We start from the raw sequence: 21,015 nt of genomic DNA on the forward strand, positions 1-21,015 counted from the left end.
TTGACTGCATGGGTGGCTACTTTTTGTCATAGGTTGTCCATCATAGGCTATGTACATACTTTGGAAGAGAACTTTCTATTTCCCTCGGTAACAATATGTTGCAGTTTATGCACTGGCCAAATGTAATATTCTCATAACAGAAGGAAAACCATGAAGAAAAACATTTGGATTTCTCACAACAAACAAGGATCCAGAACATGATCCTTTAGTGAGTGAACATGAATATGGGGGGAAATTGGTGAACTGGGCTTGGATAGGAGAAACTGGCCCATGATTGTTTTCTTAGAACATAACTCTAGAAATCTGGCAAGGATTGTGGGTTTTTGCTTGGTGCCAGGTAAGAATGCTGGTGGGAATGCAGCTGTTATTGTTCTACAAATCCTGCCAGTTCAGTTTGAGATCACTGAAGGAGCAATAAATAAAGAAAATAATGCCTTATTTGCTCTCTTGCTTGCAATAGAAAAGAGAACAATTTCACAAGGCATGTCTGCACCTTGGTAGCTACCTTATCACTTTCAAGAGTTTAATATTAGCAACCTGAAATTGCTAACACAGAAACACTACGGCAGTATGGGACACATTCTCATAATTAGCCGCCTGAAGCTACTTTTGCCACATCACAAAGCAAGACTGGAAAAATGTTCAAATGGCAAGAGTCTAATTCAGGTAAGTGCCAGATCTTTGTTATCTCCCCTCCACATAAATGTTTTTTATTTGCTCTTCTGAGAATGCTGCAAAATTCACTTGACAGGCTATATAAATAAATAAATAAGTTGGGACAATTATGGGGCTTCTCCTTTTAATGATTTCCTATACAGGTTGAGGTTAGAGAGGAGGGAAATTCCCAGCAGAAACTTTCACGGGAGAAGACCAGCAAGAGAGCAATTTGTTCAGCTGTTTTCCTCCCCTCCGGAGAGTACAAATACTTCCCTCCGGGGTCTTTTCATATGATACCAGAGCAACTTATTTGTTAAAAGTGTAAATATATTTATTAAATGTGAATGACAGCTCCTAGATATATTTTATCTATGCTATATTCTCTCTATTCACAGGAAATCAGTCTCTCCAACCTCAAGACTTCCTTTAGGTAATAAACTTTTGTAGTGCATGGTGTTTTGTTTTTTATGGTTCTGAATTCCCATAATTTGGAAACTCCAGTTCACATCTGAATAACTGATGTCTCTTATATTTTCAAAAGCAGAGCGTTAGTTGCTCCTTCCAGTACTATTTCAGGGCAACATGAATGGTTTCATTGGACCATCACCACAGAGTGTGTCCACCTATTCCTTTTTATCCCTGTTACTACTTCCCATTTGCTCACATCTCTGTGCTTTTTTGGTTGCAAACTGCCATCATGGGGTGGTAGTGGAGATCTGGTGTTGTACTGGCTCAGATGGGCCTTTTAAAATTATTTTTATTTATTTAAAGTATTTGAAAATTTAATATTTTGTTTATGCAACATAATTTACTTCCATTAGGGATAAGAGCAAAATCTTGTAATTATTTTAATTAAAACAAAAAACTTAGCAATACTTTGAAGAGGACCCAGGTGTTTATTTTCTTTCTGAGCCCAGGACTGCGTCTTTTGTGTTGGGGGTGGAGTGATGAGAGAACAGGAGAACAGTTGATAACCCAGACATCCTGGCATTGGTAAACTAACTAGCAGGACATGTGTGGAGTTGTTGTATACTTCCAGCCCCAATTTCATTTTGAGTGGGGAGCGGGAAATGTCTTGACCTGTGTATTTAGGAGGGTGAGGCTGGTCAAAATGGGAAGAAATTTTGAGTTAAGCAAATCCTGCTTTTATAAAACCCAGGAAACTTAATATAAAACATAATATTTATTGTTTTCTCCATAGGAATCATATATGTAATGGTTAATTATATTGAGGAAGAGGTATGACTTATCTGTGATTACTAACATAATTTTATTCATTATACTTAATAGTAAGCCTCATTGTTCATTTAAGTGGATATAGAATGGGAATCCTGAATTGAATCCCTTTCCCTTGCTGTTTCCTCTATGTTGAATTTTAGACTGGAAGTTCCTCAGGGCAGGGATCTGTCTTCTTGACAAGTACAAAAGGGTGGAATATAACTGTGTTGTTGTTTTGTTATGTTGTATACTGCTCTATCATAATGGCACAGTAAGTATTAGTTGTTGGATAAATATGTTAGCATCATGAGCATCTTGTTGTTGATGATATCATCAACATCCCTGGCACTCTCCTCCCAGGTCCTGGTGTCACCAGCCACTAATAATGATAATGATGATGATGATAGTCAGTATACAAAAAGTACTCCATTAAAAGAATAAAACAGTATTGTAAAAACAGAGATACAACATGAAAATCAGTAGTTCAAGTGACTGGAATCTCACTGATGTTCAGGTATATATAGATATTCTTTACTGGAATCCAAACTTGAGTCCTGGTTTTTAAATGCATTTGTTAGTATTGGTGGAATCTGGTTCTGGAGCCTATGCTTCTTCTGTGCACTATGGAATTAATAATCATTTGGTGTGTGCCCAAGTATTGCCAGATGAGGCTTTAAAGTATGACTTTCTAGCAAAATTGATTTTTATTTTGTCAAAAGGGATCATACTTCTTTTCTCTCCTCACCTTTCACTTTCTGTGGTCCCATTATTTCAGTGAAATACTGGACTTGGCTCCTAATCTGCTAGGTATGGCAAATAAGTTGGTGAAATCTTTGGTGGACTTTAGAGTCACGTACATAAATGTGTGCCATTGATAAATAACCCATTTCCAATGCATTTTTCAAGGGAGAGCCTGATGCTTTAGTCCGTAGCATCACACTACAAAGTGTTATTGATTGTGTCTAACTTCTGCAAAAGGCAGCAAATGAGAAATGCTCACTGTGGAAAAGAAACCCCTTTTGTAATATCAGCATGATGCATGATGCCCTTGTCAAGCATTTTGAAACCAACTTCTAAATATTTATCTGCAAGCACTGTAATGTCTCCCTTGTTGCTATCAATTAACAGCATGTTCCAATAACCAAATGACAGGCTATTTAAAGAAAGGATAAACAATCTGTTTGTAGACTATTTGATTTATTCAAGTAACTGGAGAGGTGTTTGCCCCACCAATGAGAAATGACGCCCCGCTCGCCGCACAGCTGACGGGCGGGGCATAATTGCAGATGGGGGCGAAGCTGCTGCCTCCATCTTTAAATGGGGCAAAGTCGCACATCGCACCTATGACGCAAGTGCGACTTGGCTGAAGGGAGGGGCGTGGCTGGAGGACTTATTTAAGCCCAGCTGCCCCTCCTACATTGGTAAAAGGGGACTAAATAGAGATTTGTCCCCTTTTTGTGGCGGGAAGGTGCGGGAAGGGAAATAGGTAAGGACAGCTAGGTGGCCCCCTTAGGCACCTTTGGAGGTGATTGGCAGTTCCGGAGGGCCTGTCTCTCAGGGCTTTACGGCTCTAGAGCAGGATATGGGCTGCCTCTGGGGCCAACTTATCCTCATCTACCCAGGGGTTATATGGTCCCGGGTGGGGATGACGTGGAAAGGCCCCCCTACTCACCTACAAGGTGTGGTCAGGGTAAGGGGTAAGCAGATGGGCTTGCCCTTGCCCCAGCAGGGGCTGGTCGCCCAAGAGCTGTATGGCAAGCTACTTGCTTATAGATAGTCCCGCACCTAGATTTTCCCTCTGTAGGTCACTTTAAAATTGGGTTTGTCTGCTGTAATTTAATAAAGTGGCCCTTGTTTAACCCAAGCTGATGTGTCAGTGTCTTATTTTGCCCCTCAACTGCAAATGACGCCCCGCTCGCCGCACAGCTGACAGGCGGGGCATAATTGCAGATGGGGGCGAAGCTGCTGCCTCCATCTTTAAATGGGGCAAAGTTGCACGTCGCACCTATGATGCAAGTGCGACTTGGCTGAAGGGAGGGGCGAGGCTGGAGGACTTATTTAAGCCCAGCTGCCCCTCCTACATTCCTCTTTGGAATTGCGACGCCCACCCCACCCTCCCTTTTTTATGGTGTGCCTAGGGGTCGCTTCGGGGCCGAGTAGGAATTTTTATCCTGCCCACCCTCGTTGGCGGGCAGGTTTTTCGCCTGCTCCACACTATGGGAGGGGGAGGGAATCGGGTTAGGGGGCGTTGTTATTAATAGGTGGATTTGGCTAATTTGGTAAAATTGATATATTGAAGGCTAATGCCCTATGGGGCAGTTTTGTTATAGCACTGGTGCGGGAAGGTGTGGGAAGGGAAATAGGTAAGGACAGCTAGGTGGCCCCCTTAGGCACCTTTGGAGGTGATTGGCAGTTCCGGAGGGCCTGTCTCTCAGGGCTTTACGGCTCTAGAGCAGGATATGGGCTGCCTCTGGGGCCAACTTATCCTCATCTACCCAGGGGTTATACGGTCCCGGGTGGGGATGACGTGGGAAGGCCCCCCTACTCACCTGCAAGGTGTGGCCGGGGTAAGGGGTAAGCAGATGGGCTTGCCCTTGCCCCGGCAGGGGCTGGTCGCCCAAGAGCTGTATGGCAAGCTACTTGCTTATAGATAGTCCAGCACCTAGATTTTCCCTCTGCAGGTCACTTTAAAATTGGGTTTGTCTGCTGTAATTTAATAAAGTGGCCCTTGTTTAACCCAAGCTGATGTGTCAGTGTCTTATTTCGCCCCTCAACTGCAACTGGCAATTCCCAAGTATAATGGAGCGCCTGGCTCAGAAGAGCACTGCCCCTTCCTACACCTAGCTTGATATCTGATGCAGCTATCCATCAGCTAACTAACGCAACAGCCCAAGTCTGCTGCCATGCTCCTCTCCACTGGGAACCACTTGAACTTCAAGACTTCTTAGGGTAAAATGACACATTACATGCCTAATGACTCCTTAAACCCCAATGATTGCTTCTTTGAGAGGGAACAACATTCTGAGAAGAAGTGGTGGAGGCAGGGGTGACTGGCGGGGTGGCGCAGCACAGCAGAGCTGGCCTCCCAGCAGTGGTATTGCTGCCACTTACTGGGACAGTGCAGGGTGGGGCAGTGCAAGGACTAGGTCAGGGCAGTGTGGGCATGCCGGCAGAGCCAAGCCTATGCTTCCACTCATGCACCCATGCTGTCCCAAACTCACGCTACCCTGTTCTACCGCTGCACTGTTGAGGTAAATGGCAGTGATGCCACTGCTGGGAGGCTGACCCCATAACATAGTGCCCTGCCAGCCACTCCTAGATGGAGAGAGAAGGATGTACTAAATCCTTCACCCGCCACTTGTCTGTTACAATTATCCCTCCATAATTGTTTTCAGGCACTAGGGGAGGGCTGTTAGTGACAGAGCACATGGACTTTACGCAGCAGATCCCAAGTTAAATCTCTGGCATCTGCTGCAGGGGTGAGACTGTGCTGGGACCATCTAGGGGCAAGTTTTTCCACTAAGCGTTTTCCTCCTGCTTTGCCCCCTCACCCCTGCTCTTCGTGACATTTTGCTGGGGACTGTCCTTTACCAGGAAGATGAATGCTTTTGGTTTTTAGCTGTTGCTGCTTTTTAGAAATGCTAGGATTTTGTTGGCTTGAATTTTTGTAAATTGTATTGTTTTTATTTCTATCTTGTATTTGTGTTTTTCTATTTGTGTGTAAGCCGCCTTGGGGGCCTTCTTGGCCAAAAGGCGGCCTAGAAATAAACCATAACATAACATCTATAGGTAGGGCTAACGATTCCTGTCTGAAACCCAAGAGAGCTTTTACCAGGCAGTGGAGGTTGACAATACAGTGCTAGATAGACCAACGGTCTGACTTAATAAAAGACAACTTCTTATATTTATGAGGGCAAACCTTCATATGGGACCCTAAGGGAGAAGGTGCTGGAGGGCACCTGGGGGGCACAATGGGCAACAAAATGGCTCATTATTTTCATTATATTAAATGAAATTTAATATAAGTTAACAGGACAAAAAAAATAGAAGTATGTTAGTACAAAAAACCCCCTTCATATATACACCAGTGGGTTCTAAATGTGTTAGGGCTATCTAAGAAAAAAGATCTAACAGTGCAATCCTCTGCATGTCAGTGAGACTTACTCACATGTTAGAATGTAGAATTGTAGATGTACAGTCATAAAGCTCACTTAAAATATCAGTTCTGTATATTGTAGCAGTGAAAAAGCCAAATTAAACATTGTGAGGTAAAAATGGAAAAGGTTGAAAATATAACTGCAGCCGATACTATAATGCCATTATATAAACTAGGGAGCAGTCATATTTGAAATACTGTCTATAGTTAAGGTAGCTTCATATTTCAAAGTATATTGTACAGCTGGAAAGAGTACAGAAAAGGGCATCTAAAACAACCAGTTAGGAACATGAAGATGCCATACTGAGTCAGACCATTGGTCCATCTAGCTCAGCACTGTCAACACCGACTGCCCCATGTCTACCTGAAGATACCAAGGACTGAACCTAGGACCTTTTGTATGCAAAGGATATGCTCTGCCACTGAGCTACAGATCTTCTCTACAATTTCCTGGATCAGGGTCTTTTTAAATTTAGTTTAGGGAAAAGGTGAAAGAAGGAAGTTTGAAAGAGATTTAACGGTGAAAATATACTGAAAATATCTTGGCAGAACAAAATTTTAGTGGTCGCTCTTGCTAGTAAGTAGGTTTTGCTGCTGTTGCATACATACATTTTATTCTAGAATCAATGGAGACTGAGTACTTATTTTTTCTACGTAGTCCACACACAATCGAGATCTCTTCCACGTTCCCCCCCCCCGAAAAGCACTTCCTGAGAAATTGGTTTCATTCTGAACATAAAAGCTCACTGTAGATTTGATTCTACATTACCCAGCAGTATGTCCATTTGAAATGGAGATTTAGGCAATTCCGGCAATGTGTGTGCGTGTGTATGTATCCATGCCTGCCCAATGATATTGTGGGTGAATGTATACCAAGATGGGAAGCACTACTTCCTTTTTCATTTACTTGGGGCATGTGCAGGGAGGAAAAGGTGTGGGTAACCTAATCAAGGGGAAGGTTTTCAAATGTGTATCAAGTAGCCACACACACCTCTTGCGGATGGCAGAATCTAGAATCAATCTAGATTGAAAGCAGCATGTTGAGGACAAGCATGAACTATTCTGGATTGACAAAGAAAGCACTACATTTTTGCACTATAAATGGGTTAGTGTGTTTTCCATAGTTTTTCATTATAAAAACCAAATGTAAAGCAAAGTTAGGCATGACTTAATGCAGGAAATGAACAAGCTGAAAGCCCCATGGGAAATTTATAGCAAATAGGTGAAACTGAGAATATTAACTTGCACTTGAGGTTTCTGATATCTTTTTGCCCTTTCTATACACCACCATAAAATGCATACTGTGAAAGTTTGCCATTTGTGGAAGGTAACTCTAAAAAAAGAGTCATTTTTAAGTGAGTTGGCAATCACATTTATCTTTGACATTAAGGGCCTATCCACATAGGAGCATTACTTTGTATTAAATAAGCTGTTTTTACCTCTGTCTTCTATTTTCACCGTCCTCAGTAAGGGCTCAATGCCAGCTGCTAATGGATTTTCTATTCACACTGAGGGGAAGGATAAATCATGCAGTTTTCTAATGACCACACCCTCTAATTTAACATTCTACTCCCTCTGGTTGCAGGGTAACCAAGCATGCTCAGTGTGTTCTACCAGCTGCAGTAGGTTTCATTTAAAAACAACAACAAACCAACCCGGAAGTGTGATTATTTGTATTTTCACTGGTACAATGCAGCTGAAATATAAATCTTTGAGTAGTGTTATGCTTTTCCACACAAGTTTTGGGGGAAAGAAAAGTAAGGCACCATTTGCAGCAACATAAAAAAGATCAGCAGAATGGAGGAGAGCAGCCAGAAGTTGCTGGTCAGTCCACAGGAAACAAAATGAAAGAAGGGAAGATGAGAGAGTAGGTGTTGAGAGTGGAATGATTGACACACTCACATAAAAGTATCGGAGCAAAGCATCTGCAAGCACGAGAGATACGGATTGAAGACTTTTTTTCTTCCCTTTTCATATTATCAGTGGATTGGGTTAGTATGGATTTACAGGGGGGAAACTGTGTGATAGCTTCTGTTTGCCGGTAATGTCATGTGAACCACACAAATTAAAAGGAGATGTGAATAGCACCAAACACAGAGTAAACCACCATGTAGATGAGCCCTAAATGATGACAGTATTCTCCTTCTCTTTCTTGGGAGAAAATGTCATAACTGCTTCTTTATTTGTACTGTCCTAATTTTGATAAGGATACTGAGTAAACAAAGGCTGATGGTCAAAATAGATATTGAAGTGATTTTATTTCTAATGCTTTATTGTGATGTCCCAAAGGAGCGTCACATTTTACCATAAACATGACAGTACATATACCAGTATTTTTCTAAGAGGAGAATGTCTTCGAGATTGGCTCAAAATTCACATTTCTAAAATTTGCCCTATTTAAACCGGACCTAGCATAATCTTCTGATAACGTAGGGCATATCAAAACATGTATAACATGATTCTGGTTCTCCATTCACTGGAGTGTAAACCTGAATCAAAGGTGATAGTGACAGGCAGGTTTATAGCCTAGGGAAACTGACTAATAATTATTGACAAATGCATTGACAAATGTATGTGATATTTACCTGGAGTTTTATTTCATTTTACATGGAAACAAATATGCTTAGATTTTCTGCTCAATGCACATATTAAGGCAGCATTACTTGTACATGTAGGGTAATGGCTCTTGGGAACATGTACTCAAAATGTGTAAAGTAAAAAAGAATTACAGTGAAATATATGCAGCACTTTGGTTCAGCCCTTTGCATACATGCTTGATGGACTGGGGAAATGGAACGAAAACAGCTCCAACTTGAAGCATTTCAGCCTGCATCCTAATGCAGACCAATGCCTTAGTCCTTGATTGGGCCTCAGAATCCAAGAAGCTCCAGGGGCTAACCATGCATTACACATGCTATAACAGCCTCAGCACCATAACATATGTTATATTTTTGTTTTCAAATAAAAGCTACTTTGAATGAGAAAAATTTGTAGCACAGAAGTGGAAGGTTTTAAATAGAGGCTATGTTATGTAATTTGCAGGCAATGCATCATTGGCTCCTAGGTCTTCGCTTCTAACATCCAGAATAGCCCTACCCCAAATAACGAGTGCTTTAGGAGAGGCCCACCTATTAATTAATTAATAGGTTAATTCTGAGCTTCAGTGAAGTGGTCACATCATCATTTTGTTCTGTACTGAGTAGCTAGAATTCAGACATTTGAATCTCCCACTTACTTAAGAACTGTTTCAAATGCACCTACTCAGTTGTCGACAAAAATTAATCTTTGAGAAGAATCCTTGGTTGGGACTTTACATTTCTAGTGTAAATTGTGGACTTATTTTACATGTGCACTTCCTGGAGCATTTCCTTCTCAAGGTATTCCACAGTGTATCTGTCCCAACTGACATACAGACCACTTGTAGTGGTATGTGGCAGACAACTAGCATTAGGTTCTTACACTAGCATGCTTATATCGCTGTGACCACAACCCTATGTGCAGTTTCAAGGGCATAAATCCAACTGGATGCAGTGGGACTTAACTTTGTTTCAGCAGAACATTCATAGGATTGCACTGCACAAGGCCTTAAACACAAACCATCTCTGCTGGGTTATCTAACTAAACTATGAATGTGGTTAATTTTGTCCTGCAAAAAAAACACACAACACCCACTATTGTGAGCTCAAGCAACATTGTGAAGAGAAAATCTCATGTAATTTCTTCCTTCCTTCCTTCCTGCCCTTGTTATCTTTGTTGGAGGATAGTCTAATATGATTTCAAAAGTTGCCAGTTCTAAATAATTAAGGTTGTTCCACAATCAATTCCAGGCTTGTCTGACTGTCTTTTCTCTACTTGGATACCACTGGAGCCATTCTTTGTCCTTTCTTGGCAGCAATGATGCTACTTTGAGGTATAATCAATATTCTTACACAGAACGAAAATTGCTTATTGTATCAGAAACTGCTTGCTGGTAAAATAGCTCTCAACTACAAATCCTGTTACATATGCCTGATCGAAGACAGGACACTGCTGCCATGGAAATAATCATATTAACAGCCCTACCCAGGTAATATGCTACCTTCATACATTAGAGGAAGGAGAGTGGCAGCATACATAGCACCAGTACTCCTATGCTGCTGGTAGCGCATGATCTTGAGAGGGGGTATTCTGGAGATAGGTTCATACAGTCTCTCTGATCCTGCTGCTCAGCAGGAATGCTTCCATGCATCTAAGATGAGAATGGGCTGGGAAGAAAGAGATATGGTTCAAGCAGGACCATGGTTTCTTCCTCGAGAATCCAAAGACAAATGCAAAATAATTCCCAGCCTCTGTTTGCACAGTCTAGTGCTCAACAGGGGGTGCAGTTATTTCTCGCCACATTTCCCTGGAACAGACACAATATCCTAAGATATTGATCTTAGGAAATCTCATGAGGAGCAGTAGTGACTTCAGATCCCCAAACTTACATTGGTTGCAATTTCAGGTTTGAGATCTAAAGGTGCTTAGCCTGACATTCTTTGCATTTTTTTAACCATAAACTCAGTTGGTGCCCTTAGGTAGTCCAGAGGGTTGATTCATACAGCATATCCATGAAAGCTGAACATTGGTGAGGGGAGTGGGCACATTCCTTGGCTCATTTACTGACGTCTATGTGTTCAGTTTTCCAAAGAAAAGGGATCCCAGGGAATGCAGTAATTATTGAACTATTGCCTTAATATCCCATGCAGGTAAAATAATGCTCAAGATTCTACAACAAAGGCTCTTGCCATATATGGAGCAAGAAATACCAGATGTCCAAGCTGGATTTAGAAAGGGAAGAGGCACCAGAGATCATATCACAAACATACGTTGGATAATGGAACGGAGCAAGGGATTTCAGAAGAAAATCACCCTGTGCTTTATAGATTACAGCAAAGCCCTTGACTGTGTAGATCATGGAAAACTATGGAATGCTTTAAAAGAAACGGGGGTACCATGGCATCTGATTGTCCCAATGCGCAACCTATACTCTGGACAAGAGACTACTGTAAGGATAGAATATGGAGCAACCAACTGGTTCCCCATCGGAAGGGGTGTAAGACAGGGGTGTATTTTATCACCCCATTTGTCCAATCTATATGCAGAACATATCATGGACCAAGATGAAGAAGGTGTGAAGATTGGAGGGAGAAATATCAATAATTTAAGATATGCAGATGATACCATACTACTAGCAGAAACCAGTAATGATTTGAAATGAATGCTGATGAAAGTTAAAGAGGAAAGCACAAAAGCAGGACTACAGCTGAACGTAAAAAAGACTAAAGTAATGACAACAGAAGATTTATGTAGCTTTAAAGTTGACAATGAGGACATTGAACTTGTCAATAATTATCAATACCTTGGCACAGTCATTAACCAAAATGGAGACAATAGTCAAGAAATGAAAAGGCTAGGACTGGGGAGGGCAGCTGTGAGAGAACTAGAAAAGGTTCTCAAATGCAAAGATGTATCACTGAACACCAAAGTCAGGATCATTCAGACCATGGTATTCCCGATCTCTATGGATGGATGGGAAAGTTGGACACCAAAAAAAGTGGATTACAGAAAAATCAACTCATTTGAAATGTGGTGTTGGGGGAGAGCTTTGTGCATACCATGGACTGCGAAAAAGACAAATAATTGGGTGTCAGAACAAATTAAACCAGAACTGTCACTAGAAGCTAAAATGATGAAACTGAGGTTATCATACTCTGGACACATCATGAGAAACATGATTCACTAGAAAAGACAATAATACTGGGAAAAACAGAAGGGAGTCGAAAAAGAGGAAGACCAAACAAGAGATGGATTGATTCCATAAAGGAAGCCACAGACCTGAACTTACAAGATCTGAACAGGGTGGTTCATGACAGATGCTACTAGAGGTAGCTGATTCATAGGGTCGCCATAAGTCGTAATCGAATTGAAGGCATGTAACAACAACAAATGTGTTCAGTTAAAGCTACCCCTGACACACAAAATGAACTAGTTCAGTTTAAGTTAATCCAAATGAACTTTTTAGTTCATAAAAAGTTCATCTTCAGCAATTTCCTCCCAGCATTCAGAATGTTACAAGGTTATATGCTGAAATATAGTGTCCAAAAGTAAATCAGGGCCTATTCGCAAGTAATAAAACGTCTGAGAGACAGAATGTCAGGAGGTGAAGCTATCCATATATTTGTATTTCCATGGTAGAAAAGGCCTACCCTATTTAATTTGTGCCAGCCACACAGCTGTTAAAGGCACAAGGTATAATTCACTTTGTTCCTATACCTATACTTCTTACTGCAACCTGCTCCTGTTGGAAGAGTAGGAATCTCTTCAGCAGTGATGTTATAGGAAATGCTTTACATGTCTTCCTTTTGATGGCTAACAGTGATGGGAAGTGACTAAGCATCCTTAGCAACAACAGTGTCTCCGTATCTGCCTAATAAGCCTTAAAACATTGTCTCCACATTTTGGTTTCTAATTTTCTTTATAGATGTCTGATTGACTTACTTTTTTCATATAATGAAATCCAGGAGTCTGGGTGGTGGAGGAAGAAATGAACATGAAGATAAACTAGAAATCAAAGGTCTATCCCCAAATGAACTTAATTCACCTTTAGTTCACCTAGCAATTATGTCATTGAGAGATTTTTGAACTAGTTCAGTAAACTTCTTTTGACTGAACTAGTTCATTCCAGACACTGCTTTAAGGTGCCTCTAGACTCTTTCCTGGTTTTGCTGCAAAAGAATAATATGGCTATATCCCTAGGATTTGAGTAGCTTTCCTTAAAAACAATTGTAGTAAAGTTAGCCCAGTGAGAAGAATGAAGTATGGAGTCTAAGTATATTTAACTTTCATTTGCTCACACATACATCCCTTATTACCTTTGTCCCTTCCCTTTCTCTCTCTCTGTTGTTTCTTTCCTTCTCCTTCTGTTGTGTTCCCCCCTGTAAAACATTTAGATGGCAAGTTCTCTGAAGGCACTATAAAGCAACCAGGTGGTGGTAAACAGAGAGAAGACTTGATTGAATTCATGGTTTCTAATTTTTTCCAGTTTCAAACAGATTGATCAATATAATTAGGAACCCTGTTTAATAGACAAGAAAGCGGAAGGCATGCAAGAAAAGGCTAACTGCACTTCTCTTACTGGCACACATGAAATGAGTGATATGCAAAGGCTGCTTTTAAATTATTCCCTATAGCATATGTTTCCATATGGCAAATCTTTCCTGAGTAGATGTTTCCCAAACAAATGGGAGGATTTGTCACTGCACCTTGCTCTTTTGCTGACTGCATGGAGAAGTCATTCAGTCCTTGTGAGGAGCTGCTGCATGCAGATACTCACTCAGATTGATGCAGGAGACATCTGCATATGTAGAGTGTAGATACCTCCAGTTCTTGCTGATCCCTAGAATTGCACAGCAGAAAGCTGGGGAGTTCTTCAATTAGCTGCCTCCAAGGTGACTCTTGGAGTGGTCGAGATGAATGGGAAAGGGTAGCACTAGACTTCAGGAGAAGTGTCTGTGTTTGAGAGGGGGGGATATATGTGCATGCTTGTGTGCGTCTCTGTGTGCTATACATACATGTTTATACATCAGCTTTTTAGCATGAAAAGTTCTAGAAAATGATATTATTCATGGGATATGCAGACAGTGAAATGCCTTCCTTAATTTGAATTCAATCTTTGACATTTCCCTTTGAAAGAGGCTGCCTGGATATGCTCAGCGCATGTTGGCAGAGGGCTGCAGTAATTAGCATGTACAAGGGAGAACACTAACAAAACAAAAAAGGGAATAGATTGCAAATGCAAAATGTGACAATGTCTTTGATATGCGTGAATGTTGGACTGCATCTGCTTACAAACTGCAAGAGAAGCAGAGATACAATAATGTTAGGAAGGGCAGGGATGGTATCTCTAGTTGTCATCTTATTCTTCCTGATGAACATTTGCAAAACTTTGTCAGTATTATTTATTTTTTAGAATTTATATCCAACCTTTCACTGTGTATAGTAGACTCAAGGAAGCTCACAATAACAGTATCAAAATACAATAAAATATAATTCTAAACAACAATCAGCAAGATAAATAGAGCTAGCAGGTCTTAATTTTAAAAAATCAGCCACAATTGCAGTTCTATATCCACTTACCGGGAGTAAATCTCACTGAAATAAATGAACTTACTTCTAGGTAAACATGCATAAGATTGTGCTACAAATAAAAGGGCCTTAAATGTCACAAAAGCATGAACTTTGCTTGGCAACTAAGGCATAACAACTTGTAATTTGGAGACCATTACTGAGAAGACTCTCTTTCTCTGGTAGCAACCTGCCTAACTTCAGTAGCTGTGGGCCTGGAGAAGATCCTAATTCATGTGTATGAAGGGAAACAGGTGTCACAGTTCAGTTTTCCACATCTTTGCATAAATTTGCATTTTTAAAAGTCCTCATGAAAATTTCTCCTAATAAACACATGATTGTATGAAATTTTGCCTAATATACATTTTTTGCAAAGTATTGCCCCCTAATATAATGCATTTTAATGTTATTTTCACTAATCTATGGATTTTATACACACTTTACCTTACTATATGCAGGATGGTTAGATTACAACTGATATGGAAATATGGACAACTGAACTTAACATTGGAAATATGAGAAACTCAGAAAAACATAAATTGACAGATTTGCCTATCCATATTGGTCTATCTAGCTCAGTATTATCTATACTGACTGGCAGTGGCTTCCTAGGGTTTCATACTGAGGACATTCCTTGCCCTACCTGGAGATGCTGGAGGTTGAACCTGAGATCTTCTGCATGTAAAACTTGGGTTTATGCGCTTTCACCTTGCTCACCTGCCTTTGTCTCATTCTAGACATAATGAAAATTCAGCCTCTTCTAGTATCGAGATCTATAATTGTGCATGTTTTCATTAGCAAGCTCATATTTTACTGGTTAGTAAACTTTCTTTTCATGAGTGTTCCTCAGCAGAATGAGAACTTTGTGTCCAAAGGTCTTCCTCTAGACTAGTGCCTCCATCTGTCCTGTCTTCCTTCCACGACTGACACCTGGGCAGCAGATGGTGCAAATGGTCCAGAATATTATGGTTAAATTAGGATAAAAACACTTCCAGGTTGCTGGATTCTTTGGCCATGGATCTTGTGGCACTGAGGACTCATCAGAGAAAATTATGTCTGAAAAGTAATTGCAGCTGAACTTTTTGGACTTGTGTTCTGAAAATATTTAGGTGTTTGTATTCATCTTCATAAGCTAGTTTGATATGTTACTACTGTACTCTAGGATGCCTTTTTGTTTTCAGATTAAGATTCAGTGTCATAATTACAAGAACTAACCCCCTCCCCTCTCTTTGCACTACATTTAAACGATCTAGTGTTGCTGATATTTTCTAGCCTTGGTGCAAGGGTTGAGAATGAGATGGAGAGAATTTAGGACTACCGTATTCCTAAGCATCATTAACCATCATTCAAATAATATGAAATTGGTTCCCAATATAATTCACACTAGAAAACTAATTTCATAATCTATTAACTAATTAAAGATATGGTATAAGAATTGTGGTGGTGAACAGGTGTCTTGAATTAACTCTAGGATTGTTTGTCATAACAATCATAACTACCTATACATCATCCAAGTTTTGTAATTGCCCAATATTGACTGATTTTACAAATCATGTAATCAATCCTGAGTTGAGCTGACTATACAGCTGAATGTTTTGTAATGCACAGTACAAAAAGGGTCTTTATACTATCGGGCCAATTGTGGTCCAGCATTCTTTTCGTTAATTCTTTGTCTGAGGATAAAATACTGATAGAATTCAAGAGATCAGATGGGCAGCACTGATACAATTTCGCTTCCACTGAGAAACAATACATATGTTTTATGGAGGAGGATATATGCCAGGGGTGGGGAATCTGTGGCTCTCCAGATGTTGACGCTCACCTACTCCTATCAGTCCCAGCCAGTGTGGCCAATGGTCAGCAACAACATCTCTTTCTCAGTCCTTTTCATGCCCTGGGGTGCCATGGAAAAGTCAAATGCTGATGCATTGTAATACTGGACTAAAAGCAAAATTCTTCCAAACTTGCAGTGTCACAAAAACACAGGTGTTTTAACATTTCTGGCTGCTCAGTGTCTCCTAGATCAAATGTACTAAACCAAAACTAATTTTAAAAAGCTGCTAGATATGTTGTTCAGAAACAAATGGAACACTGGGCTGCAAATGGGGCTGGTTGTGATCTTTTTTCAGTTTGATATTCCTCACCAAAGGACTTTGCCACCTTAGACTGATTGCTGTAAACTGCCCAGAGAGCTTCGGCTATGGGGCGGTATACAAGTGCAATCAATCAATCAATCAATCAATAAAGAAGGAGGAAACGCTGAGACAGCCTCAAGTTCCAAATCACTCACTGCAAGCAAGAAGGCCAAGAAGGCAACAATAATTAATAAATATTGTGTTGAGGATGTTTCAGACTGACAGGGAGCACATGAATTGCCCTGTATCAGACCAATCAGTCCTTGCAGGCCCCCTTCTGAACAGCAGTTGGAACTGTCAGATATTTTTGGTTAATGTGTAAATAATCTTTTAAGGAGCAGCCATGAATATCTTTAGTATACTGCAGGAGCAATTAATTTTACATAATGTCTTAACTCTTCTACCATACAGTAGGCCTTCTCTACTCCTTCAAAAAGTCTAACAGCGTGTACTCATAGGGTTCTTGAATATCTATCTCGCCATATATGGATGCACCATATAAGCACATCTAATCAATGTGAGCCTTGGGCTAGCTGCACAGCAGAGCAAAACAAAGCCATGCTATGTATGGTGCAGAATTCAGCCGTGAAGAAATGGAAACCAGGCTTCATTGCTTGTGCAGAGAAATATTAAGCATGTTTATTCCAGAAGTTAATCCGTGCAATCCTATCCTCATTTATCTGAGATTAAGATCCATTGAACTCAGTAAGACTTGCTTCTGAGTACATGTATAACATGTGCATCATGTTTAGGCAGACCCTTCGTGGTGCAGAGTGGTAAGTGGCGGTAACGCAGCCGAAGCTCTGCTCACGGCCGGAGTTTGATTCTAACAGAAGGAGGAAGTCGAATCTCCAGTAAAAGGGGTTGAGGTCCACTCAGCCTTCCATCCATCTGTGGTCGGTAAAATGAGTACCCAGCATACGCGGGGGGTAAAGAAAGGCCAGGGAAGGAACTGGCAAACCCACCCCATATATACGGTCTGCCTAGTAAACGTTGCAAGACGTCACCCTAAGAGTTGGAAACGACTCGCACTATAAGTGCGGGGACACCTTTACCTTTTACATGTTTAGGCAAGCCTATTCAGACACATAGAAGTTGATGTGTTATGGTCTCTTCTTCCTGTTACTGTTAATTTTAATTCTTTTAAATGTTTTAATGACTTGTTTTTAAATGTTTTTAATTGATAATTTTAATATATTTTGTGAACTGCTTAGAGGTTTTATTATAATCAAGCGGCATATACATTTTGTCCAATGAATGTATTAATAAATAAATAATGCATTTTATTTGGGTCGGCTTTTGGTGGCCAGAATTATGAACAGAAAGGGCCTAAGCATCTGTTTTGTCTTGGCTGAGTTTCTACATTTTAGATGATTTTTATATAAATAATATAAGATAACATAATATTTTAGAGATAATACTTATATAAACACCACCAATTATTGTTCATGTCCTGGCCCTTTGGGATGAGGCAGGCTGCAAAATGAAAAGAATAAAAATGTTTATGTATACATTTATAAATTTAAATATCTTTGTATTTTAGTTTCATGTCAGGATAAGACTAGTTGATTCATTTTTCCTTACCTGTTTTTCTCTTTCCTTTAAAGTCATTTGCTGTCAAGTGAATGGCAATGATCTATTTTAAAGTCTTTTTCTTCACTTTGCTTTTTCCTGCTGAAGAATTTTGTGGATTCAAGGTCAAGGACTGAGTGGATCAACAGTTTTGTGAAGGTATAGTCTTTTCAGAGCATTCTTTTCTATTTTGTAATACTCAGATATCATTTTCTTTCCTGCCATGTATTGAAATGTTTGGAGTGCTGTCTGCTCTTATAAAACAAACTTAATATCCCAAGTTTCAAAGGAGAGTGAAAAATAAAAATGTTCCTTTTTAATTAAAGTAATTAGGCTATGTTAGAAAACGGAAATTTGGCACCTATGTAGTCTGTCTCTTATAGTGAGTGAACGAGTCTACTCATCAGAATGTATCTTTCATTACATAAAGAAAGATGTAAGCACTGTCATCACAATCTGGCAAAATCCTACTGAGATCAATTAAATGCTTAACAGCACAATCCTATATGTATCTTCTCAGAAACACATCCACTGAATTCAATGGAGTTTACTCTCAGGTAAGTGTGCATAAATCTGAAATCCTAAGCAAAATTACTAAGAAATGTTGCATTAAACTCAGTAGAAGCTACCTTCATGTAAATATGCTTATAATCAGACTTTTTATCCGAATGACTCATTTCATTTACTTATTTTGCAGAATTGTGCCCTCTGAATGGCACTTTTATTGCATGTTATAACATGCTCTGTTGATCAAGAATAGGGTTGGGGAACCTATGGCCCTCCAGATGTTGGTGGACTCCAACTTCCATTATCCCTGACCATTGGCCATGCTGGCTTTGAGTTGGAATACAATAACATCCAGAGGGCCACAGGTCCTGTATCCCTGACTGAGATGATAGTAATATTCTTAGTAATAATATAAGTTTGTTACTGACTATGCTTTAGCTGCATTTTTATTTTAATATTTGCTTTCACATACTTTAAACAACACAATTTCTTGCTCTTTAAGGGACTTTTAATAGGCTTTTTTGTAATTGCTATGTTTCCTTTAAAATTATGATTCAGAGTGCAATCCTATGCACATTTACTTAGAAGTAAGTCCCAATGAGTTCAGTAGGGCTTACTCCTAGAACCAGGCTAAGTGTGTATAGGATTGCAGACTCAGTCTCTTAAACCATCCAGAAATCATCAAATACCATCTTCATTTTTGAAATGTGCAAGAGCACATAAGGGATTAAATCAGATGCTGTTTCCAAATTGAAAATAAAAGAAAAAAATGGGGGGGGGGGAAGAAACTATATAAGTTATGTTACAGCATGTGATTAATTTCATATGTCTACAACTTTTTCATATTAGGTTCGAGACCAATTTGTTGTACAACTGGAAAACCAGAAGACACTTTCCTGACTCATATATAACGCAGGAAAATGATATAAAGCTCAGAAACTGAGGACAGAGAATGTATTACAGCATAACTACACCTTCAGTTTGAAAAAGGACAAGATCTTTGCATCAGTACAAATTCGTAGTTTCATACATTTCTTATTAAAATTCCTTTAGATATCAGTCAAAGCTGATGATGGTCTGGATGTTTAATGTGACATGTTGCCTTTGAAGTCTCGAACATCGCAGGATTGATACAGAACACACATAGCACTTGACTTCTGTTCTTACATCTGAAAATGTGCTCTAGATATTTCTGTGGCAGCTACAGGTTCCATACAGCAGGAAGCAGTAGGAATAGCTGAAGTGGTACATATTTCATATCAGGCAGGATGTTGCATCATCACCACTCCTGATGCAGTGCAATCACTGTTGCAAAAATAAGACCTACCTACAATGCTTATCGCACAGTGGAGGTGCTTTGTTGGCATCTGTAGTGTAATCAATCCAAAGCCCAGTGCAGATCATATTGACTGATTGTGCATCTTATGTAAAACAGAGGCATGGATTTGTGCTACTGCAAGCACAGCCATACAACCTAAGCCTATGTATACCTACTTAGAAGTAAGACCCACTGAGAAGTAAGCTTCTATATTTAATTATGCATGGGACTGAAGACTTAATAGTCTAAAAGACTAGTAACCTTTATATAGTTTGGTACATTTGAATGAATTTGGGCATAGGATCTATTGACATTGCTAAGAATTAGCCATGGAACCCATTCCCCCCCTGAAAAATACTCAATATTTTTAGCTATTAGTGTATTTTTCAGAAATGTAAATAGCATGTGCTTCTTTACATGGCTGCACTCCTCAGAGTACTTATTTATTTGTTTTATTTATTATTTGATTTATATCCCGCTCTTCTTCCCAGCAGGAGCCCTTGTGTTGATAAGGCATTCTTTGCTTCATTTGGACTTTCTGTAAGTAATACACATTACAGGCATGCTGGTTTCTGCAAATATTGGAAATCCTCTCACCTGTGAATATATCTGTAATTCCCAAAATCAGAGGTGTGTCCATCTGGATGAGATATAAAAGTTACTGCTTCACGTTACATTGTTCCTATATTTCAGAAATATGGGAGTGAGTCTTGCATCTGATAAAAACCTGTACAAGTGTAACATGTGAACTGATTACTTTGTTGTGTTGTTGTTATGTGCCTCCAAGTCGATTACGACTTATGGCGACCCTATGAATCAGTGACCTCCAATAGCATCTGTCATGAACCACCCCGTTCAGATCTTGTAAGTTCAGGTCTGTGGCTTCCTTTATGGAATCAATCCATCTCTTGTTCGGCTTCCTCTTTTTCTACTCCTTTCTGTTGTTCCCAGCATTATTGTCGTTTCTAGTGAATCAGGTCTTCTCATTATGTGTCCAAAGTATGATAACCTCAGTTTCATCATTTTAGCTTCTAGTGACAGTTCTGGTTTAATTTGTTCTAACACCCCATTATTTGTCTTTTTCACAATCCATGGTATACACAAAGCTCTCCTCCAACCACACATTTCAAATGAGTTGATTTTTCTCTTATCCACTTGTTACTTTACTGGTTACTTTAAAGCCCCTAAAATATATTAGTCAATGTTTTATCAAGGATGTGCTAAACAAGGTTGCATTCAGGTGTGAGGTTCATTGCTTTATTTTTCCTGATTATAATGCTAGTGTTTCTGTCCCAATTTCTAATATT

At 39.8% G+C, this 21,015-nt stretch overlaps 1 long non-coding RNA gene across 1 annotated transcript; it reads left to right on the forward strand.

Moving 5' to 3' along the window:
* The first annotated feature begins 1,049 nt into the window (after positions 1-1,049).
* Positions 1,050-19,396, forward strand: LOC133369554 (uncharacterized). The gene is made up of 3 exons (XR_009758970.1): positions 1,050-1,087; positions 17,992-18,042; positions 19,240-19,396. It is a non-coding gene; the product is annotated as an uncharacterized LOC133369554 (long non-coding RNA).
* Positions 19,397-21,015: the final 1,619 nt, after the last annotated feature.

Source organism: Rhineura floridana, chromosome 1 (genome assembly GCF_030035675.1).
Source record: "Rhineura floridana isolate rRhiFlo1 chromosome 1, rRhiFlo1.hap2, whole genome shotgun sequence".
NCBI lineage: Eukaryota > Metazoa > Chordata > Lepidosauria > Squamata > Rhineuridae > Rhineura > Rhineura floridana.